The 24,632-nt window shown below is 38.8% G+C and overlaps 1 long non-coding RNA gene across 1 annotated transcript in view; it reads left to right on the top strand.

Annotated features, from left to right (window-relative positions):
- The first annotated feature begins 402 nt into the window (after nucleotides 1-402).
- The window catches only part of LOC109680973 (uncharacterized), a 39,950-nt gene continuing 15,720 nt past the window's right edge, over nucleotides 403-24,632 (top strand). The window contains exon 1 of the long non-coding RNA XR_012450828.1: nucleotides 403-657. This is a non-coding gene — a long non-coding RNA (uncharacterized lncRNA). The remainder of the gene's footprint in view (nucleotides 658-24,632) is intronic.

Here is a 24,632-nt window from a genome sequence, read left to right as displayed (position 1 = left end):
ATTTTGTAATGAAATGAGCATTTTTGAAAAAGCTATGGCATTTACCTAAATATCAATGGCTATCAAATACTTCTTCTTCAAGGTCTGATTTACAGCTGTCTCTTAAATCAAAGCAAAATTCCTAATAACGGGGTCACAGGTCTCCCACTATCTGGCTGTCTGCCCTTGTCTAACTATTCTCATCTGTCACGAAGCTCCATTTCCTATTTTAGCCAGGCAAGTGTGCTTGCTGTCCTGTGTACATGCTTCACCTCTCTACTTGTGCTCTGTTATCATAAAAAATGATGAATTTCCTTTCTATAGTACAGGATCATTGCTGTGAAGACCCGTTCACATCTCTCAATCCACATTTCTAACCCTGCCTCCCCGCCTTGCATCCAGGTAGGACTATGTGACAAGTTCTTGCCAATGGAATATGATCTGAAATGATGTGTGTCATTTCTTGGCCAAGATGAGTAAGAAGTGGTGGTACTTTCTATCTTATCTGCAAGCTGGATGTTGTCAAACAGATGATCACAGAGGCTACACGTGGAAGGTGGTAGAGCCTCCCACGTTAAGGCTCCAAATGACAGCATGGAGCACAGCCTTCCTCACCAACTCATCTTACCTTCCACTCCTGCCACCCAACCAGGAACATTTGTTCTGGATTTCATATGAGTAAGACATAAACTTCTCTCTATATATGCTTAGTGGAATATGGATAGTTAGTAGCCTTGCCTTAACTAATTTATTTACAAAAGCTATTTTATTGCCTGGGATGCTTTGTCCATTTAAAAGGAGGACAGAGAATATTTATTGAGTTCTACTATATGCTGGGGATACCATAATGGTAACCTCTTCACGGTAATTTATATATGGTATCATTTTTTAGCTTCCAAACTTCAAGAACTTATTAGTATTGTCTTATTAGTACAACCTGGATGTATGCTACTGAGTAACTCTGGTTAAATGTAGACACCTTTTGATTTTTAACATTTTACATTAGAAGGTTTGGCTGAAGATCTAATTCACTACTGGGAATGGGGTTGAGAAAGCCAAAGATTGATAGGAAAAATATGAGCAATATCATATAGTGTTCTAGAATACTTAAGAATGACTGTAGCTTTGGGTTGCATAAGGCAATAATAGAGAAAGATGGAACTCATAGACTGGGTAGACTTCACAAAGAGTAATATTGAACACCAAGCTTAGAAATTGGAATCTTAGCCCATAGGCAATGGCGGGTGGTGATATTGTTAAATCTTTTGAGCAGCCAAGTGACATGAATCATTGCTTTAAGAAGATCTATTTGGTGATCACTTCATATATAACCAATTTACAACTTAACTTTTAGAAAAGATTTTTTTAAATTGTGATGGGACTACTCTTTGCCTCCTAGTGTGTTTGACTGCATATTTTGTCTTACCAACCAGATGCCTCTAGCCATCCTCCCTTCACTCCCCCCTGAAATCAGGATAACCCAAAGAATCTTCAGACAGTATCAAGCATCCAGCAAGGAGTAAAATCATTCCTGCTTAAGATCCACTGTTTGGGAGATGCAAACAGTGCACAGTGATACTGTCTTCAGTTGTTCCTGCTTGGAAATACATCACTGACCCCTTGTCTTCACTCAGGATGTGAGAAGCCCCTGTGGGCAGAGATCCTTGTGCTTAATTGGACTAGGTCATGAAGAAGAAACCAGGGATTCTCTTGGCTTCTTGTTCAGTGTGGTAATTTGCATTTCACAGTTCAGTATGGGCCTATTATAGATAGGAAGAAACTTGGAGCTTTGACATCATAGGCATCTAGGATACCACTGGAGTCTGCCTTGAGTGTCTGTGTGTCAGCTGAGGGAGCAAAGGAGGATCAGAATGCTGTGGCCAGGTAGAAAAAGGGCAAAGAAGCTAGGGAGTGTGTGAAAAGGCTGGAGATGTTTGTAATATGCATAAGTGTCTGAGAATTGCTTAAGGAATAGGAAGACAGGGTATTGGAGGACAGTGTGCATGGGGAGAAGAGCAGGTGGTGAGTCTGTCAGGACCCGGAAGGGTTCCTGACAATCAAAGAAGCTGAGACTTCCTCTTGCAACACTAGAGAGAGGTGGGCATTGCTGGGCAGGGCAGAGTGTCTGTCTTCATCATAGTTTAGCTCTAGAGGGAAATGGAAGAAAGTAGAGGAAGTGAGATTAGAGAGGAAGTTGTTTTTAAAAATTCTGATCAGTGGTGGAAGACTGAACAAAGACATTGAGCATGGAGTAAAGAAGGGGACTGGAGAGATTTGGTAAAGGCAAAGGTGTTCCTAAGAACAATAGCATCGATAAAACGATGATCACATTGAAATATGGAAATAAGATTTTGGTTTTTTGATATGTTTGACATAAAAGATTTTGTTTTTTACACAGGGTTGCACCAGAAAAATTTTTCAAGCAGAAGTTGAAATTTTTACTTCTTTCTTCTTTTTCAAGAAAGAAGACTATTTTGTAGTCCCTTTCTACCTCCATGTGTTTTAAATTTTGCATTTTTCTCTTGTGTGTATAGATACTTTTAAAAAAAATCAGTGTACAAAACGTATTTCCATGATGTGATTCTAAAAGTAGAATCTTCATGTTGAGTAAAAACCAATAGAGATTATATTTGGAAGGGATTTGGTGTTTCCCAAATCCTTCTACTTTTTTCCGCCCTGTGCCTCCAACATGGACACAATGCCAAGTCTCTGTTCCACAAAGGTATTCACCCCTCATGAATGAACACAGGCAAAGGAGAACTAAAGCAGTATAATATCTAAATTTAAATAAAAAAGAGCTATTCTTTTGCTCTCCTTTTTTGGGGTCAACATCATCTATATTAAAAATTAATTTTGGTCTGTGTACAGCTATCTTCAAGAAAAGGTAGCTAGTAAGAAGTCCGTAATTGGAAAATTTCAACAGGCAATGACATATACATTAACCTTTCCCTGGGACATCTACAGGAGTGAGATGTCTCTGAATTATTAGGATTCTGTTCCACCACTGGAAAATTCCATCACTCCCAATAACTTTCCAGACTGTCTCCTTTGAGTCCAATGTTACTATAAAGTGTCAATTATAAAATTGCAAACAATGGGCTCACAAGACCTGGAAGAATTCCAAATCATTCTGTGGGCTTATCAAGCCATTTTCTGAACAATAAAAGAAATGTGGAAAATGCAGCAGCTTTTAAAAAGAGCATTGTTGGGCTGCTTTCTGGGCAGTGTGTTTTGATATACTTGTAAATTCATAAACTCAGGGCATCTTGGGTTAGAAGAAGTCTTATGGGACCACTTAAATTTGCCATTTTCTCTCTTTCTCTTTATATAGACAGATATATTTAAGTGAACAATTAAAAATTTTACCTCATGCAAGGTACTGGGATAAAGAATAAAGTTCCCATATATTGAGAATTTACCATGAAGCTGATGCTGTGCTATATACTTCACAATTTATCCTCTCACTCTTGTATAAATCCCAAGGAGGTAGATATTATGGTCTGCATTTACAGATGGAATTTATTGTAAGGGAAGTGATGTATTAACCTGGAGATATCCAGGTTGGAACCTGTATTCTTTCTTGGCTCCATATCTCATCACTGGGAGGTGGGCCTCCAGAGCTTTTAATTTAGTTCACACTAAAGGGGGAAATAAAACAACAGTCGAAAAATGAACATTACAGGTGACAAAATACATATGGATTGTCCCAAGAAGGTTCATGATTTATTTCCAAATGACTCATGCAGACAGGAAGTACTACAGCAGTTCAAGGACTCTTTACATCGAGAAGTACACTTAGATCAACAAGTAATTTTTTTTTTCATTTACCCTGTGGAAGGTGCTTGGAGTAGTGTGACACTGCCAGAATAAAGTCACCGGGTACTGAGTCACTGCCTGGAGTGGGGGGCGAAGCGTATTCAGAACATGTAGGAGGTGAAGTAGGAAGTGTGATTTAGAGTGGATCTGGGTAGTGTCTGTGCTTCAGGGCATGTGAGGTAGAGGGAATGAGATGCAAAAATGTGCAGAGGTGGACGAATAACGCTGGTCAGTAGGGCATCAGTATGCCAGCGTGAGCTGGTACAAAGTTCACATAAAGTGGGGTAAGAGCCAAGGCCCAGTAGGTGTTTGTAGCTATGAATTGGCAAGTTTTGACTATGTTGAAACAATGATGAATATCAAAGCTTTTTTTTTCTTTTTTCTTTTTTTTAAGCAGAAGCATGAGCAAATTATCCACCCAAGTGGTCAAGGAACTTATTTATAGAAAATATAAATATATTACTTGGGAAAAGTGCTGATTCTGATCTAACTATGGATCTGATAGTTCCATTGGAGAAATCTGTAATGATGACTTTAATTTATGTTTGATAAGCTGGGCTTTGGAGAACTCATTTCTAGGTAACACACCCTGTTGCCTATCACTTAATCCCTGCCATCCTATCCTCCTATCCAAATTAAGAAGTAGCAGGCCTGGGGAGTGTTTATCAAAACTCTGAGGACATATCCTTTCAGGATAATGCTTAAAGAGGGTAAGGCTAGATGGAGGCTTGTGCTGTCATAACAAAATACCACAGACAAGGTGGCTTCAAGTACAAGATTTATTCCTCATAGTTCTGGAAGCTAGAAAGTCCAAGATCAAGGTGCCAGCAGAGCTGGTTTCTGGTAGGGGCTCCTTTCCTGACTTGCAGACAGCTGCCTTCTCACAGTGTCTTCACATGACAAAGAAAGAAAGATCAAGATCTCTGTCTTCTTCTTATAAGGCCATACGGCCCTATGACCTCATTTAACCTAATTATCTCATACCACACCTGCAGATACAGTCACACTGGGACTTAGGGATCAATCTATGAATATGAGGAGACAAAACTTGGTTCATAGCTAGGGGTTAGGTGCAGCCACCGAGTCAATCAAACATTGGAAAATTTTCATTAACTCAGGATTTTGGAAACTATCTGGAACTGGAAAGCCATCACCTTAGCAAGTAAGGAGGTAATGTTTTCTATCACAATCCCTTGATATTTGCAATTTGCCCTAATTGCAAAAACTTATAAAGAACTATTCTTCTTGTGTGGTAAAATTATGTAAATCATGATATGCAATTAATGAATTCTTTTGGATAAATGTATTACAGCTACATGGAATAAAGTAGGTAGCCAAACACATATTTTGCTAATAATAGTTTCCATTTAATTGATCAGTGGGTATGTGTTAAGGTTTTACTTTTGTTATCTATGAATCATCAATATAAATTGATAATTTTAACACCACTATACCACAGATAAGAAAAACTGAAACTCAGAGAATTTAGGCAATAACAAAGCCCAACCAAATTTCAAACTCAGGTTTGACTGATTCAAAAGCCCAGAACTTCCCATGTACTACTTTCTTGATATTTTCTATTCTTGATATTTTATTGTCTTGTACTGCAATTAATGATGATACAGATAAGTATGTTACTTTCAGACAAGATCAGGTGTGTTCAGGGTGGTATGGCCGTAAACGAGTATGTCACTTTCAAAAATCAGAATCTTTTTTAATTTTTTTTATTGTTTTATTATTCATATGTGCATACAAGGCTTGGGTCATTTCTCCTCCTTGCCCCCACCCCCTCCCTTACCACCCACTCTGCCCCCTCCCTCTCCCCCAACCCCTTGATGCCTGGCAGAAACTGTTTTGCCTTTATCTCTAATTTTGTTGAAGAGAGAGTATAAGCAATAATAGGAAGGAACAAGGGTTTTTGCTAGTTGAGATAAGGATAGCTATACAGGGAGTTGACTCACATTAATTTCCTGTGTGTGTGTGTTACCTTCTAGGTTAATTCTTCTTGAACTAATTTTTTCTCTAGTTCCTGGTCCCCTTCTCCTATTGGCCTCAGTTGCTTTAAAGTATCTGCTTTAGTTTCTCTGCGTTAAGGGCAACAAATGCTAACTAATTTTTTAGGTGTCTTACCTATCCTCACACCTCCCTTGTGTGCTCTCGCTTTTATCATGTGCTCAAAGTCCAATCCCTTTGTTGTGTCAAAAATCAGAATCTTGAAAGAATGGAGAAAAAGAACCATCAGCATCACCCAGAGATTAAAAAAAAAAAAACCCACAAATATGCACATAACCAGAGCCTTGGAACTGGAATGTCTAAGGATGGGGTCTGAGAGTCTGCATTTTATAAAATTGTTTGGGTGAATTTAGTGATTATGAGATTTGGGGCTGCAGAGGGCTGAATGGTGGCTCTCCTTCCTCCAGAAGAGACATCCATGTCCTAATCTCTAGAAACTATAAACATGTCCTTTTTTGGAAAAGGAGTCTTTGTAGATACATTTGAGTTAAGGATCTCAAGATAAGCTCATTTTGGATTGTCCTGGTGGGTCTTACATCAATGACCAGTGTATTATAAGAGGCACAGAGAAGAGAAGGCCATGTGAAGTCAGAGGCAGAGATTAGATTTACACAGTATAGTCCTTGCAACACACTGAGAGCCATCAGAAGCTGGAAGAAGCACTAAAGGCTTCTCTCCTAGAGCCTTCAGAAGAATGTAGCCCTGAAGACATGCTGACCTCTGATTTCTGACTGCTGGTCTCCAGAAATATGAGAGAGTAGACGCCTGTTGTTTAAGCCACCAAGTTTGTGGATTTGCCACAACACCCCTAGGAAACAAATACAGGGACCTGTACAAGTAATTAAGGAAGGAATGAATTGAGGGGAGAGAAAGTGTGAGTGGGAATGACATAAGGTATCTTTTTGCTCCTCAGGAGTTTAAGAGGAATTTGACACAGTTTAGTAGGTCATTTTACCATTGCAAGCTCCATCTACACATCTTTAACCATTTCAAAAATATTGAGCAGATCTTGTAAATTGTATTTACATTAACTGGAGAGGTCATTGACTTATAAACAGTTAAGCCTTTTTGCACACAGTCTTTACATGAGTCCTGAAACCTCAAGAAAGCATTGCAATTTAGTTCCTTCCTAGAGGCTAGTGTTGAGGCTAATATCAACCAGGAAAATACAATTCCATATAGTATAAATACCCAACAAGAGGGTGAGAGTTGACAAAGTAAGGGAAGCAATAAGTACTACTTTTTTTAACTTTGTGCATCCAGAGGTACAAGTGCCATTTTCCTCTGTCAGTAAGCATAGCTCCCAGTGACAATCCCACTCCTTTGGGGGACACATAATGTAAAGCAGACAGGAATGCTTCTATAGATAACATGATAAAAAATACAAGAAGAGAATCTAATACGGTCTTTTTGAAAATGCCAATAATCCTTTTGCCTCTCTAAATGATGTTTAATATTATCTTGTCTTTTAAATGGCCTAGAACTGATACCAATTGTTCTGCACACCATAAAATGAAGAAAAGCATGTGAGTATTTATTTTTTTTTGCTAATCAGGAAAATATTTAACATTATGTTGAGATAATCCAACATGTTATTGCCTCTATGTTTCCTAGATTCTTGCTGTAGAAAAGGCCCTTCGAAATTATGCTTATACATTGTCTTAAAAGTTTATTAATTTAATTTCCCAAATTTATATTCTAGCTCCAACATCTTTCCTAAACTCCGGACTGAAACCCTTCAAATTCCATAGAAGGTCACTTGACATCTCTACTGGGATGAATAATCAAGCAAAGACTTTTGGTTTCTTTTGTCAAACTTGTCTCTTGTCTGGTGTTCTTTATCTTAGTTAATGGTAGTGCCAGTTGCCAACAGTTCAAGCCGGAAACTGGGGAGGCTTGCTTTCTTTTTCTGGCAAACACCTTACCTGAAATCTACATTAGATATCATTGGTACAACCTTCCACAAATACCCTGAATCCTACCACTTCTCTCCCACTCTGTCTGCTCCACCATCTGTAACCTACATTATGACCATTAGAGTTTTAATGGTCTCCCTGTTTCTACTTTGTTGCCTCTCCCAATTTATTATTCACCTAGCCATCAGAGATTTAAAATATAAACATCCTGATGACTTCTAGATTATTTAGAACATAGTTAACAGCTGAAATAAAAACCCTAAGTAACTGCAGGTTTAACAAGATAGAAGGGCTGTAAGTCATGTGTCATGGGCCAGGAACCAGGCTATTCCTATTTTACTGTTGTACCATGTATAGAGCATAGCCTTCATTGGTTCAAGATGGCTCAACCTGATCATATCTGCTTTCAGGCCAATGGGAAGGGCAAAGATACAAGTTTATTAATGTCTTTTCCCATAATGCTTCAATCTTAAAAATGCACACCTCATTTCCACTCATATTCTAGTGGCCAGAAATCAGTTGTGTTGCTACCCTTCACTGTAAGGGAGGCCTAGAAATAGAATCTTTTTCTCACATAATCGTGTGCTAAGTGGGAAATTGAGGGTTCTAGTACAGTAGCAGAAAGGGGAGAATGAATGCTGGGAGTGTTGTGGTAGATTCAGTCATGGTGGAAGTGCAAACATGTTCTAGATCAACAAAATGGAAGTTAATTTGGTCTCATGTAGCACTTAGGAGGTGAGTGAACTGGTAGTTGGTTGCCTGGAATTTCCTCAATATGGTCATGAGAGTTCCAAGTGATGGAGACTCTGCTACCTTCAACACATAGTTGAAAGTTGGTCTTGAGATTTCCATCCCTGAGAGCAAGTAAAGAGAAAAAGCATAGAGGTGGGTGGGTGAATATTCCTATCATGCAGTCTTCCATGCAGTGTATACACTTCCGCTCACATTCTATTGACTCACTCTTAGTTATCTGATCACATCTAAGGGCAATGTATTCTATGAAATTTGGTGTGGTTTTGTTCCCAGGAAAAAGAGAAAAGCATCAGTTTGGATGAACATTTCACAAGCTTCTCATGCCACACAGAATAAACTCAAGGTCTCTACCACAATTTAAAGCCTTAGAAAGTCTGGCCCATGGAGGCAGCTCTAAAGTTTCTTCAGACTTTTCTTTGCTTATTTCAGTCCTGCTTCCCTGCATGCTTTCTATTCCTGGAACTTACCAACTTTGTTTTCATCCCAGAGCCTTTGCAACTGCTGTGTATTCTGTCTGGAACCCTTTCCCCCAGATTTTCTCACACATAATCCCCCACGTCGATGAATTCTCTACTTAAAAGCTATTTCTTCAGAAATACCATCCATACACACCATTTTTTACACCTTCCATATTATCTTTGACTATTCCTCATCACTGTCAAATCTCTTACACGTTTCAATTTTCTTAATAGAATCTACCACTTCTTCATCTGTAAGCCATGTGATGACTCTAATTGCCTAGAAAAATTGTCATAGGAGGCACACAATAAATACCTGCTGAGTGTAATTTAGTAGGGTAAAAACTCTCTTGGTTACACATAAAATTTGATTACCATAGCATTCTGTGAACCAATATCTTTCCACTCTTACAGACTCTCTGGAAGAATTTTTCCCAGATACCTGATATTTGCATTCCTTATTTGTAGAATGGGGGTAATTATGCACCTATTTCCTAGAATTATCATCCAGGTGGTAGGAGACAATATATGTAATAATACGTTGAGCACAGAGTGTGGCACATGGGTAAGTGCATACCTAACAGGTGTGAGCTGTGATGGCTGCTGTCCTCTAGAGAAATAATTACAAATACAAAAGAGGGAATCTCTCAATTATTAACATATTTCTAAAAATTAAAGGTATAAAATTCTATGTCTAAATTGAGAAGGAGAAATAAAGGATCTATGGTATAGCTATCTGCTACCCCTATGGTGAAGTGAAAAATGGAGACTTTCTGAATTGCCTTTCATTTGTGCAGGTTGTTATTTTATAAGGAAATATCTAGACTCTAAACCTCTGCAATGCTGGTATGATTGCCATAATCCAACAGTTTAGAATATTACAGTCATCCTTCCAACATGATGTATTAAACAGAAAGCAGGACAAAATCCTTCTGGTAACAGCATGTACTGTGTCGAATGCATTATTGAATACAACAGGGATTTCCATCTGGTTTCTACTTTCAAATTAAGAACACATTCAATCATACAGTTGACAAATTACATTTCCTAAATTCCAGTTGACAGACCTATTAAAGGTGATATAGTTATGCTAATCTAGAGAATTCTAGATTCTAGAGAATTTTTGTGAAAAGCTATGAACAAAAGAGTCCATGTGCACAAAATCAACCAAGAAATGATTACCAAGTAGAGCCTGAGAATTTTTAGCTAGTAAGATGTTGAAGTAATTGCTTTTTGAATAAAAATCTATTCTATCTGCCTTTGCAGTGATAATTTATAAAACAAGCTCTCCTTTGAGATTTTAGTATAAATATTCCATTCTGTAACATTATAAAATACCTTCATAAGTTCAGTATTGAGTTATCAACAGACAGGGTGAGTGATGTGGCTCCACTGCTTGCTTTGGAACTGTTATTTTTCCTTCTTAGATCTAGACAAAAAAGGTTAAAAGTTCTATATATGATGCCTTACAGGCACAGCATACATCTTCTGGAAGGAGTTGGATTTTTGACAATGAGTGAAATGCAATTCCTATGAAATTATAGAACACGAAAAACAATAGCTCTTTGCCCTGTGCCCACCTCTCACCACACACAAGTTTCAGGACTTCTCTTGCCCCCATCCCTACTTGGTACTCATTACATTGGTTCCCAGACTCTTCTACTTCCAGCTGACTGCTCATTGGGAAATGTAGTCTCTGAATGGAAATAGAAATAAAACTGCTGATGAGGAAGGAAAGAGAGGTTATGATGTTGATTGACTCAGTGGAGGATAGCACCTACATTTCTGGTCAATGCCACCCCTTGTCTTGGAGTTAAGGGCAGGCAATGAGGGAGAGTCAAAGCCTTCCTCTTGCTTTGGGAATGTTCTGGCTGTTCTTATTCAAAGGGGAGTGTCTGTACTATCTAGCATTATGGTTCTCAATGACTCTCCACTTCCAATGCAGTCAGTGGAAAGTCTGTCTGAACTTCAACATATCTTCTTCTCTCATATTTAGTCATACTGGTGCCAGTTCTTATCTTTTAATGTATTCTCATGGGTACCATAATAGGAAATTAAAAGGAAGCCTGTTAGGTGTTGCTAATTTGTTGCCTTGTTAACTTGAAAGTTTATCTATGTTATTTGATTTTGCCCATTATTAAGAATGATCAATTAAGCAGAGTAATTGGATCTGGCCGAATGAATGAACATAATGCTCCAAGGACTCATCTTGAGTGCATAGTCTCTTTGGCTATTAGAGACGGAGAGGAAATGAGACATTATCTAGTCTAAACCCTCACTTTACCTGAGGAATCTGATGGCTAGAAAGAATTTCTGATGTTCCAAGGACAAAGCCAGTTGGGGCTTGAGTGATGAGCAGTTACCCCACATCAATGGGCTAATTTATTCTTTATCTTTTATTTGTTATAATTGGAAATGGATGCAAAGAGAGGGAGAAGGGTGGGAAAAATCTCAAGTATTTATTATGGGTCAGGTCCATGCCAGATACATTTCATATATATCTTCTATTTTAATCTTTACACAGTCTATTGAATGTATACATTGCTATCCACATAATACCAGAAAAGGATTTTATTTTTAGTAAGATAAGGAATTTTTTATTTCTAAGGCCAGACTGTATTTCTATCTGCCATAACTTCTGTTAATAATGAGGTAGATGGGAGAATGAATTAGTAATTGGATAGTCACTTTGGGAAGACCAGGGTGAATGAAAAAAAGGGAGGATATTTTATTAGGAGATGAGGCTCTGTGAATTACAAAGCATACTACTCTATCCTGGGTTTCCCTTTCCTGTGGTTCACAATGACTAACTAGTTTGGTGCATGTGGTTTTTATCCAATGGAGTAAGTCAAATTGACTAGGTTTTCCCTTGTAGTCCTGTCTCCAGACCTCACACCAAACCCCAAATGGAGTTTTGGTTGTTGTCAAAATTTCTCAAGGAACACTCACAATCTCTAGATTTATCTCCATCATGACTAATGCCATCTGTTTAACGTAAATGTAACCACTTTTCCCTTCTGAAGGGTAGCCTTGCTTATTTTCTTTCCAAAATTTTATTTATCACTCTCATGTATTTACCACCAGATATTGTGACAATGTAATTGAATGATGGGATGAATTAAAGTCATGTCTGCTGTGTTAAACATGGAACCATGACTCTAGAAGAGAGCTTGGGCAGCCATCTTGGCTCATACTTTCCTATGGCTGAGTGGGTGTCTTAGATCAGGAACCTCCAGAGTGTACCTCTTCTTTTCTTAATTAGAAACAATGTACAAGAATTGCTTTGAGATTCATTTCAGCTGACATTTTAAAAAGTAGTGATTGTAATCTCCCTAGTTTATTTCCCCTTCACTAGATTTTTTTCTGGGAGAGATGATCAGAAGGAAGGGAGTATCCCAGGCTTGTGTAATGACTACATGGTCACTGAGACAGAAGCCAGGATGGCTGGTTGGATGAACTCTGACTCCAAATAGGAAGGATGAGATTAAGTACAGAGAGTGGTTTGACATTCAAGGCGATTTGGGCCTGAATTTCCTATGAATATTATGTAAAATTTCCATTTCACGTTGGTGGTCAGTTAGCAAGCAAACTAGTTGTTCATTACATCCAGGAAGAACTAGGAGAAGAGAGTGAACAGACCTCAGAGTGAATCTCACTGGAAAAGGAGGGCTACACCCTCCAGAGACCAATCAAGCTACACTCCTGCTCCACAGGGCAGAACTCACCCCTTCCATAACTTCTTTTTGAATATTCTAGAAGAATCTTTGCTGCAGGGGTACAGGCTATGTAGGATGTGTAAATGCTGTGGACATCAGGAAGCTACAAGACCTCTTTGGAGAACTAAGGCTGTTTTTACAATCATGCTCATTGTCATGTGCATGGAGATTTGAGAGGCAATTGTTTCCTGAGTTTTATTAACTTTAAAATTGCTAGTGTTTTCTTAGCTGAGTACCTTGACAGTCTTTTGAGATATTAAAGGAAGCAAGAAAAAATGAGTTTACTTAGGTGTGGAGAAGGCATTTCCCTTTCCTTTTGACCACTGACCTCTATAGTCACTGAGATTAAGGATTATGGTCAGCCACATAACTGACCAGGGGATGTGACACACTTACCAGGTTTAAATGTCACATATTCAGTTATAACTGATGTATGCTTTCATTCCAAGGGAGATTTCTCTAAAACCCGGTATTAAATTCACTCTAAAAGCCTGGGAACCTAAGAAACAAGAGACAAAATTTGAGCCTGACATTCTAAGGTTGCATTAGCTGGGTATTTTCAGAATCTATTCAAGAACTTTCTTTTATCAGCCCAAAGAGTCAGATCTAAACTAAAAGTTAAAGTATTGTGGCAGAAAATAATTCTGTGCAAAGGTGCAAATATCCTGGATGCATAGGATGGAAATCTTGTTTGATGTACAAAACATCCACCGACTCATATTTTCATGGAAGAACACCTTCTTCAAATAGAGATATCTTCAAATGCATAGACACCACGTTGTGTTTCTGAGTTTCGGATGATTATCTTAAAAGTAATTGTGTTTCTGAGCACATGAGTAATAAACACCATAAAAGGATAGTGAGACATAGAAACTTAGCACAAGAGAAAGAAAAGTCCTCTAGTAAAACTCTTATCAGTGATGACCACTGCTAATATTTTGGTATTTACTTCCAGCCTGTTTCTGTGCATTGTTTTTGCATAGTACAGTTTATATGTAATGTAACATTTTGCAAATATTAAACCAATGCTTTTTCATTTTTTCCCTTTTTCTTTGCATCCTTTTAAAGTGCAAAGATGGATTCATGAGGCTTCACATTCCAGGAAGAGATAGTAGTGCCTAGAAATTCCTCCAACACTTTTTTCCTTCTTAGTAGATTTTACTGCCATTGAATCAGGTGCATAGACCAGATTCCTTCGAGTCAAGCTTGAATCTTTCCCTTCATCCTGAATATCCATTTAATCAGTACATTCTATTGTGAGGAGACTAGGGGAGGAGGGAAAGGAGAAGAGAATGAAAGACAGTGAATAATATTTAAATATATCACATCTGTGTAGGAACAAGGCACAGCAAAATGCACTGAAAGCTGTTAACAATGCAGGTTGGGGGAAAAGGGTGAGGAAGCATAATAGAGGGACTTAGATTGATTAAAGTACAACATAGTCACAAATGAAATAGCATGGCAAAACCCCTCTGAACAATGAAGAGACACTTAAGCAATGAAGGACAGAAATGTTAAACTAGTTGGAGGGGAAGAGTAAAAGGAGGATGAATATGGTTGATGTTCTTTCCATTTCTGTATGAAGATGGATCACCTAAACCTGTTGAAGTCATTTTAAGAAGGGAGAGGGAGATGAGGGAGAATAATGGTAGGGATGAACTTAACTAGGGTACAATGTACCCATATATGTCAAAACAAACCCCCCTGGACAACTATTATATACTAATAAAAGCTTAAAAAATATGTTCTATTGACTCTACCTTCAAAATAATCACCAGGTCAGGCATGAGGCTCACACCTGTAATCCCAGCTATTTGGGAGGCAGAGATTGGGAGGACTGGGGTTCAAGGTCAACTTGGGCAAAAAGTTAGCAAGCTCTCATCCCAACAAACAAGCTGGGCATGGGAGTTTGTGTCTTTAATCTCAGCCACACAGGAGGCGTAGGTAGGAGGATTTCAGTTCAAGGCTGATGTAGGGAAAACTACAAGATCCTATCTGAAAAATAACCTAAAGCAAAAAGGCTTGGAAGCATGGCTCAAGTGTCAGAGTGCTTGCCTAGCAAGTGCAAAAAACTCAGTACCACCAAAAATCCCCAATCTGATACTTCTAATCATCTCCATTTACATCACCCAAGGTCAAGCCACAGACAGCTTTTGCCTAGACTAGCACAACAAGCACTGCCAATTTCTCCTTCATCTCTTCCTTCTGCAATTTCCTACTCAGGGCCCAGAAGGATGTTTTTAAAAGCAATAGTCAGATTTTGTCACTACCCTGCTCAAGGCTTCCAGGACTACCCTCATCTTCAGACTAAAATCTTAACAATGTTTTGTAATAATCATTCTCAAACATGTTTGCCTCAGGACCCCTCTTAACTATTAAAATTGAGGGCTCCTAAGGGCTTTTGTTGATGTGAACTATATATATTGATATATACACACATATATATGTATGTATACATTTTTTTTTTTGCAGTGCTGGGACTTGAACTCAGGGTCTACCCCACGAGCCACTCTACCAGCCTTTTCTTTGTGATAGGTTTTTTTGAGATAGTGTCTTGCAAACTATTTGCCTGGGCTGGCTTCGAACTGCAATCCTCCTGTTCTCTGCCTCCTATGTAGCTAAGATTATAGGCGTTAGCCACTGGCGGCTGGCTACCATACTAAAACTAGAACTATTTTCTATCTATCACATCAACAAAGAAAAAAGAAAGATGAGAAGTAAACATTTAGACTAAGAAGAATTAAACATCTCAATAGATGACTTAAAAATAAGAGCAGACCTATTTATATTCTAATAACATTTTATGAAAGATGGAAATATTTTCTCTTTTTATCATCCTATTACAGATTTTTTAAATTGTTTATTCATTTATTCATATGTACATACATTGTTTGGGGCATCTCTCCCCCCATCCCCTGTTCCTCTCCCCCTCCCCATCACCCCCCTCACTTCTAGGCAGAACCTGTTCTGCCCTCTTCTCCAATTTTGTTGAAGAGAAAACAAGCAATATTAAGAAAGATATAACATTTTTGCTAGCTTGAGATAAAGATAGCTATACAGACAGATTCCTAGCATTGCTTCCATGCACAAGTGTATTACAACCCGAATTGGCTCATCTCTACCTGACCTCTTCACTACTTCCCAGTCACCTTCCCATATTGATCTTTGCCAGTTTAAGGTTACTACATTAGTTCCTCTGCAGTGGGCACATCAAACACTTTCAAGTTTTAGGTTTTCTTCCCTTTCCCTATTCCTCCTGTATGTGTTCTCCCCTTAGCGTGTGACCAGTGCCCAATAATATTACTGCATTTGTTTCTGATCTATAACCCGCATATGAGGGAGAACATGCAATTTTTGGCCTCCTGAACCTGGCTAACTTCCCTTAAGATGATGTTCTCCAGTTCCATCCATCTACTTACAAATGACAAAATTTAATTCTTCTTTGTGGCTGATTAAAATTCCATTGTGGATGAACACCATATTTGCTTAATTCATTTGTCAGTAGTGGGGCATCTTGCCTGTTTCCATAGCTTGGCTATTGTGAATAGCACTGCAATAAACATGGGTGTGCAGGTGCCTGTGGAATAACCTGACCTGCATTCCTTTAGGTATATTCCAAAGGAATTGCTGGATATATTGCTGGATCATATGGCAGATCTATGTTTAGTTTTTTAAGAAGCCTCCATATTGTTTTCCAAAGTGGTTGTACTAGCTTACATTCCCACAGGCAGTGTATGAGGGTTCCTTTTTCCTCACATCCTCACCAACATTTGCTGTTGGTGGTGTTTTTGATGATGGCTATTCTAACAGGGGTGAGGTGGAATCTTAGTGTGGTTTTGACTTGCATTTCCTTCATGGCCAGAGATGGTGAGCATTTTTCCGTGTGTTTTTTTGGCCATTTGGACTTCTTCCTTTGAAAAAGTTGTTTATTTTCAGTTGCTCACTTCTTTATTGGTCCATTGATTTTGGGGGGGGTTGGTTTTTTGAGTTCCCTGTATATTCTGGTTATCAGTCCTATGTCTGATGTATAGCCAGCAAATATTTTCTCCCTCTCTGTGGGTAGTATTTTCAGTTTAGAGACCATTTCTTTTGTTGTGCAGAAGCTTTTTAATTTCATGTAGTCCCATTTGTCCATCCTTTCCCTTAGTTGCTGGGCTGCTGGGTTCTACTGAGGAATTCTTTGCCTATACCCATTGCTTCCAGGGTATTCCTTCTCTTTCTCATACTAACTTCAGAGTTTCAGGTCTGATATTGAGATCCTTAACCCACTTTTGAGTTGACATTAGTACAGGGTGATAGGCATGAATCTAGTTTCAGTTTTCTGCAGGTAGATGACCACTTTTCCCAGCAACATTTGTTGAAGAGGCTGTCTATTCTCCATCATTTGTTTTTGGTGCCTTTGTCAAAAATAAGGTGGATTCTTAACTGGGTCTTATGTTCTGTTCCACTGGTCCTCATATTACTTTTGTGCCAGTACCATGCTGTTTTTATTGCTATTGCTTTGTAATATAGTTTGAAGTCGGGTATTGTGATACCTCCTGCATTGCTCTTTTTGCTGAATATTGCCTTAGCTATTCGCGGTCTTTTGAGTTTCCAAATGAACTTTGGTGTAGATTTTTTCAATCTCTGTGATGAATGTCATTGGGATTTTGATGAAAACTGCATTGAACATGTAGATTGCTTTTGGTAGTATAGCCATGATAAATGGAACGTTTTTCAAAAATGTTTTATGTTCTTCTCTTTAAAATTTGGCCTAGTAAAAGACAGTTTGATTCTCACATTTGTTTCTCCATTTAATCCTTTGCAATGTGCTTGTTTGAGCTATATGAGGAAAATCCAACTGTGCAGACTAAAGTATTTTGAAAAAGGAAGACCTCGGGAATCAATCCTTGAGGATGTCATGGATTTACCATGGTCTCCAGGCCATACACTAGGGAACAACTGGTGACAAAATTCTACATAATCCAGTCCCTGCTTCTCTCTCTCTCCAATTTTGTTCACAGATCACTCTTTTCAAAACAGCAGTCACCTCCTCTCTTACTATATTATGCTTTGTCACCTTATCCTGCCTTGTTTATTTTCATAAATCTTATAACATTAGATTTAGATTAATATTTATTTGACTGTATATTCTAACCCTTTTGTACTAGAATAGAAACCCTATGAAATAAAAAACATTTCTCTTTTTTTTCTTACATACTATTGTAGCTCCATACCTGGAAAGTATTTTGACAATAAGTATTTCTTGAATGAGTGAAATTATGGATCAGCTCTGTGCCTGAAACAGGTGACTTTTCTTATGTCTTTAGATAATGGTCTTTGAAATGGGCTCTGGGCTAGGGTCATGGCTCAAGTGGTAGAGTGCCTGCCTTGCAAGCATTAGGTCCTGAGTTCAAACCCCAGTACTGCCAAATGAATGAATGAATGAATAAAACTGGGCTTCGTTGAGAGAAGGAGAAATTTGAATGTGCCAGAGATCCTTTGACACACCAAAGTGCAGCCTTGTCCAATTGGATCATGGAATTTCAGTCTCAAGGAGGTTGACAGTGTGCCTCTCTCTCTTGGCCTTGGATGTTGTGGGAAGAGGAAAGGGAATTGTATGCGGGAGATGTGACTAAGCAGCTGAGTTCTGAGCCTGTCTGCCACTAAAGTTCCAAGCGTGGGAGTATGTTAGCTAGATTAAGGGATATGCTGATGGCAGACTTGTCCCTGTAACATCTGGGACCCTGGAAGGCACACGTACCTCAGGCTGCACCAGAGTAATGATGCCTGCAATACAGTTAGTGAGAGAGCTGTCTTGGTTCACATGAGGCATGGAGTGTTTTTATTTTTTGGTGGTACTTGGATTTGAACTTAGGGCTTTCTGCTGGCGAGGCAAGCACTGTCCTCTTGAGCCACTCCTCCAGCTCTCGTTGCTTTGATTATTTTTGAAATAGGGTCTCGCTTTTTGCCAGAATGACCTGGACCATGATCCTTGTACTTTATGCCTCCTGCAGTAGCTGGGATGACAGGCACGTACCACCATGCCCAACTTTTTTCCATTGAGATGGGGTTCTCACAAACTTTAGTTGCTAGGGCTGGCCTAGAATGCAATTCTCCTGATCTCAGCCTCCTTCTCATGGTTTGTGATTAGAGGTATGCATCACTGTGCCCAGTTATTTGTTGATATGGGGTCTTGCAAACTTTTTGCCTCGACTGGCCTCCGACCATGATCCTCCCAATTTCAGCCTCTCAAGTAGCTAGGGCTATAGGCATGAGCACCTGGTTAATATTTTGAATTTTTTCTGTATTATAGCTATTTATTCGCTGTCAGATGAATAGCCGGCAAAGTTTTTCTCCATTTTGTAGGATGTCTCTTCACTCTGTCAATTGCTTCTTTCATTGTGAAGACACTTCAGTTTGATGCAGTCCTGTTTGTCAACTCTTGCTCATATTTCCTGAGCTACCCATTCAGAAGATGTTGACTTATTCCTCTTTCATGAAGTGTTTTCTCTCTGTTTTTCTCTATTAGTTTCAAAGCTTCTGGCCTTACATTAATGTGTTTGATCCTTTCTGAATTGATGTTTTGTTCAGGGTGAGAAGTGGGATAACTTTCAGCTTAGTACATGTGGATATCTAGTTTTCCAAATACCGTATGTTGAAGAAGAGGCTGTGGACAGAGTGGGCACACTTGTCTCATTCCAGCTTTGAGTGGAAATGCTTTCAGTTTTTCCCCACTCAGTATAATATTGGCTGTTGGTTTGTCACTTATAGTCTTCATTATGTTGAGGTATGATCCTTCTATTCTTAGTTTCTTTAAGGCTTTTTATCATGAAAAGATACTGAAATTTTTCAAAGGGTTTTTCAGCATCTATTGAGATGATCATGTGATTTTTGTACTTGATTCTAATTATTACATGTATTGATTTGTGTATTTTGAACCATCCTTGTATTCCTGGAATGAAACCAACTTGAACATGATGTATGATCTCTTAAGTGCTTTGTTGAATTCAGCTGAGGGTGGACCGGTTGAAGGTATGCTGTCAGCCTCAGGGCTACACACGTTTAGAAGCTTCCCTTCTCTATATACCAGGAGTCACTGCTAGACCCAATGAGCTTTCTGGCCTGTGGTCTGGGCAGGTTCCCACCTGCTCCAGAGGCCCCCTGTTTGTGCACCCAGGGGTGGTAAATATCTAAGCTGAGGGTGTCCATTGAGTGTACCAGAGAGTGGGGAAAGTAAACAGAGCACTAAGTTCTGCACTGAACAGGGAGAACAAGAGAACCACAAAGTGCCTGCAGGTCTTAGCATTTCAGACCCTGCCCAGCAGTAAACCACCCTGCATGAGGGAAGAAACTGGGGAAATCAAGTAATGTGCTGGACCTCACAGCTCTCAGTCCTGCCTGACAGCAAACCACATGTGGCAGGGGGGCAACTCCAGAGGTAAGTAATCTACCAGCTCCGGGTCAGAGCTCTCAGTTACCACAGTAATCCACAGGTGATGGGTCTCACTCCTTTCCACAGAGCGTGGGGCCACTGTCCTCCCTGTCTTCCTCATCTTGAGCTCCCCACTGCTTAAACTCCTCAGCGGGTCCATGTCCAATCCCTTCCCCGCTCCATGTCTACCTCTTCTGACCATCTTGCAGCCAGACATGGGCATCATCTCCCCAGGCTTCCTGACCTAAGATCATGCTCTGTTTTCAGGTCCTCAGAGAATCTCAATTCCAAATAGAACACCTCAAAAAATGGTACCTTGCTATAGCATTCCCAAGTATGGGGAACAATGCAAAGGATTTGTTCTTTAATACTAGCCTGCCTTTCAAGAGGACTCCTATCACACCAAATCCCCACTCTGGATTCAAGGCTTGCAAGAATTGTGATTCCTCCTATGGCTAGGATTGCCCATCTGTCCCCAGGGCTGCCTGGCTTGCCTTATGGATGCAACTTCAGCTTCTCCCTCTTCCAGGAGTTGAGGCTGTTTCTTACTTTTCTCTTCATTGTCTTTCTGTTTGTGTGCATGTGTGTTAGTTATCTTAGCACCTCTTTCTTGATTCCTGATGCCTTTCCTCTCTTTACCTCCTGTTTCCTTGACTCTTCTCATTCACAGAGTCACACAGAGGAAAATCTAACCCATCGTTTTACCCTATAACTCTACCCCAGAATTTTAAAGACATTGTTCCTCTGTTTGCTTGCTTCTGTTGTTTCTGAGGAGCAACTTTCTGTTATCCTTATCTCTATCTGTAATGACTCCCCCATCCTTCTTGGTTGTTTTTAAGTTTTTCTCTTTCTCCTTGTTTTATTGAGAATTTTGATGATGGTGGGGCTTTGTGCAGTGTTCTTCATGCTTTTGTTTGTGAGTTGTCCTTTCAATTAACTGATACATGGAAGCATAAAAATTACGCATATGAATAGGGTCTCGTGATGTCTCAATAACATTTACATTATATAATGGTGAAATAAGGTTAAAATATCTATCCTCTCAAAAATTTATTATTTCTCAATGGCGAAAACATTCAAACTCTTTTCTTGTAGCTTTTGAATGATACAGGACATAATTGCTATCCAGAGCCAGCCAAATTGCAGCAGCACACCAGAGCATCTTACTCCAATCTGACTTAGTAGCCATTGATCAGGCTTTCTCTATCTCCTCCCTGTTTGATTCAACATCTTGAATCTGTGTTTATTGTTTCATCAAATTTGAAAAAACTTCTGACCTTATTTCCTCAGGTTTTTGTATGCGTCCACTTCTCATTCAGGGACTGTAATTGCACATGTATTGGGACTCTTGACGTTGTTCCACACCTCACCTTTCTGCTACACACATCTGGCCACTCCCACACTCTACTGTGTAACTTGTGACATTTGTTTGCTTAATGTTATGTTAGGCAATCAGCTTTATGAAGCAGAATGGACATATGTCCTACTCAGATCTTCAACTCTGGCATTTAGTTCTATGCCTACCCTTAAACAAAGGGACTCAATAAATACTCATTGATGGACTAATTCATCCAAGTTTTGTGGCTTTATTAACTCTTTGGTTAAACCAACTTATAATTTTTGTTCAATTGTGGATGTTGGAGATAAATAGATAAATGGTCCCCATAGTGCTGGCAGCAGTGTTTTAAAGTGAAACTCTCTCTGCACATTATTCATTTGGAATGGAAACAATGAATCCATGTCTTCACCAAAGACCTTTCTTTTATTGACTCAGTTTCAGCACTCAAAGTCAACATAGTTAGATCAATGTTAACTTGTTAGTAGACCAAGAAAACCACCACATTTCCTTAGATTACTTTAGATCATTAACATTCCAGGGAAATCATGTACCATTATTCTAACATTCTTCTTGCTTTTATGTCTTAAACTATTATGCCATCATTATTATTATTATTACTATTATTTTTTTGGTACTGGGGTTTGAACTCAGGGCCTCATGCTTGCTAGGCAGGTGCTGTACCACTTGAGCCACTCTGCCAGGCCTTATGCCATTATTTTAATAAGACTTTTTTTTAGCTGGGTTAGACCTGACCATCTGGAAGCAACAGTTTGATTTAAAATCAAATAATATACAGTATTCTGAAGTGAGATTTTAAAAATGTGTATTAAAAATTATAGGCAGTTATGGTTTTTGTAGACAACTGAGTTAAGATACCTGGATGACAGCAAAACATGTAGGTAACCAGTCAATACCAAAAAGGATGATAGAGAATAAAACATACAAAATGTAATTTTTCTTTATTTGCCTGTGAATTAGAAGACTACACTTTCATTCTTAAAATATTTAATTCTTAAAGTATATGAATGCAAATTCTTCTGCATAAATGTTTATATCCTTAGTCAATATTTTAGTCACAACAGAGGGGAAATGAAAATGAGATTACATCTAGTGAAATGCTTCCCCATTTATAAGGATGGAGCTGTCAGCATTCCCTTCTAAGGGCTAAGGGAAAAGTTACTGTAGCCCCCAAGGGCAGAAAGCCACAACTTACTCCTTTCCCTTCCAACCATTCATTCTCCTTTGGGTATTTCCTGAGTCCCCATGGCTGCCCAGAGTCAACTTTTCCTTTAATATCAATTAACTTAAAGAAGATTCTGACTCGAACAGTTAAGTCCAGATCCCCTCACCACATATTTCTGAGAGTCCTCAATGAGTGATTCAATGTCGCATGGGCATGTTTCTCCTGCATGAGTCACTTTGGCCAGCCATCTTGCTCCACCTTCTGCTCCACTCTCACTTGCTCTTCAGGTGGTACTGACTTCTTCCTTTCAACTGCACCCCACACATGAATCTAGGCATCTTCTTTGTTCCTCCAAAGCATGGCTACAAAAGTTTGAGGTTTTTAGGGACTCTCGTTGAAGACTTGGAGATTACTGGGTGCACTATAATGAGAGAGAAGATATCTAATGATCACTGTTTCGAAGTCCCTTGTCTGTGTCCTTCCATAGGTTATCCCACATGGGCCTTCTTTCTCCCTGACCTTACAACTATTGCCATCTTGCAAGGATAGTTCCCCATGTCTTCTTATCAGAAATTCAAATTCAATAATTATAGACTCTGAGACCCCTTTCCCAGGCCTAGTTCTGTTTTCTTCTTTATTGCAGGATGATTACAGTAGAAACATCTATATTTGTTTAGGAAAACTTATGTTCTCCTCTGTAGTATGTAGTCTGCCCGCATTTTCTTTCTTATGTATTTCTTGAACAAGACATTCAACAGTGGCCACATGTTTCCTGTGGTCTGAGTTTCTCAGGCTTGCTTGACATGTCTGTGGAGCAAAATCAGTCAGTCCTAGTACTTCTAAAAATACAGCTTAATTCCTCTTCATAATCTTTGTCTAGTAAAAATATGTGTCAAGATACATTGATAACAATGTCAGCAACAAATGCTTAACATGTCGCTCTGAAACATCTACATTACCATTATTTCGTAGTTGTGAGGCTTCTCATGGAGCTATCCCCACAAGCAAAGAGAAGACGTAGAGATTTATGTCCAAACTGGCTCACACAGTGGCCCATTCCAGAACAAAAAGAGGGTTTTTCCTAGGCAAATTCTAACTCTCATCCTAGAATACAGAAAATACTGATTACCTTCAAAGTATAGATCCCATCTCCAGCAGAAAGATCCTTTTATTAGAACAGATATTCAATGACTCTATGCAACATCTCTGTTTTCCCCTCTGTCCTGGTTCTTGTGTTTGTCCCCATCTATTCAGGTTGGAGTTTATTCCATCAGCGAGAAATAAATAAATGAATGTCACAAACAAGAAGTCTTTGTTGCCGACACTTCAGGATCTATATGTGTTCATGTCCTTATTTGCTTATTTTGAAAAGCAAACCATTTATATCTAATTTAATTCAGTTGTGATTAAAAAACATACTTTGCATAAAAAAAGCAAAGCATTTATAAAGATACATTTTTAAAAACAGGACATATATGTTTATGGTTGCTCTCTCATTTGCATTCTCTTTTTCTTTGTGAGTGTATTCCCTTCTTAAGGAGAATGATAGAGGGGGTGAATTCAACTATGGTATATTGTAAGAAATTTTGTAAATGTTACAATGTACCTCAGTACAGCAATGATAAAAATAAATTATAAAAAAATCAAGTGAAGTTTCATTGTTTTTATGCAAATGATTTTCCAGGGAGGCTTCAAGGACACTTAGGAATTATTCCTGTCTATTGTGTTGGTCAGATTTTAGTTTCAAGAAAATGCTTTTAAAATACACGTGAAACAAGAATATATTTATCTAAGTGAAGAAGTGAGATGCCCAATGGAGGTATGAGTCTACCAACTGTTATTTAGCAATCTTAGGCAGGGTGTGAGAGATAAAGTTTCTTTGGTGTTCCTTTTAAAGAAAAGTATGATAGCATCATACATCATGTGCCTAGTTATTATTGAAGGTATTGGAGATACCGATTACATGAAGCCATCTATTTGGCTCAAATTTATTTTTTACTGTCTTTCAAATATAACCATTAAATTAGACATTGACTAATAGTGTC

The sequence above is a fragment of the Castor canadensis genome, chromosome 8, assembly GCF_047511655.1.
Source record: "Castor canadensis chromosome 8, mCasCan1.hap1v2, whole genome shotgun sequence".
In the NCBI taxonomy this organism is placed as follows: domain Eukaryota; kingdom Metazoa; phylum Chordata; class Mammalia; order Rodentia; family Castoridae; genus Castor; species Castor canadensis.
This window is presented reverse-complemented; position numbering and strand designations above follow the sequence as displayed.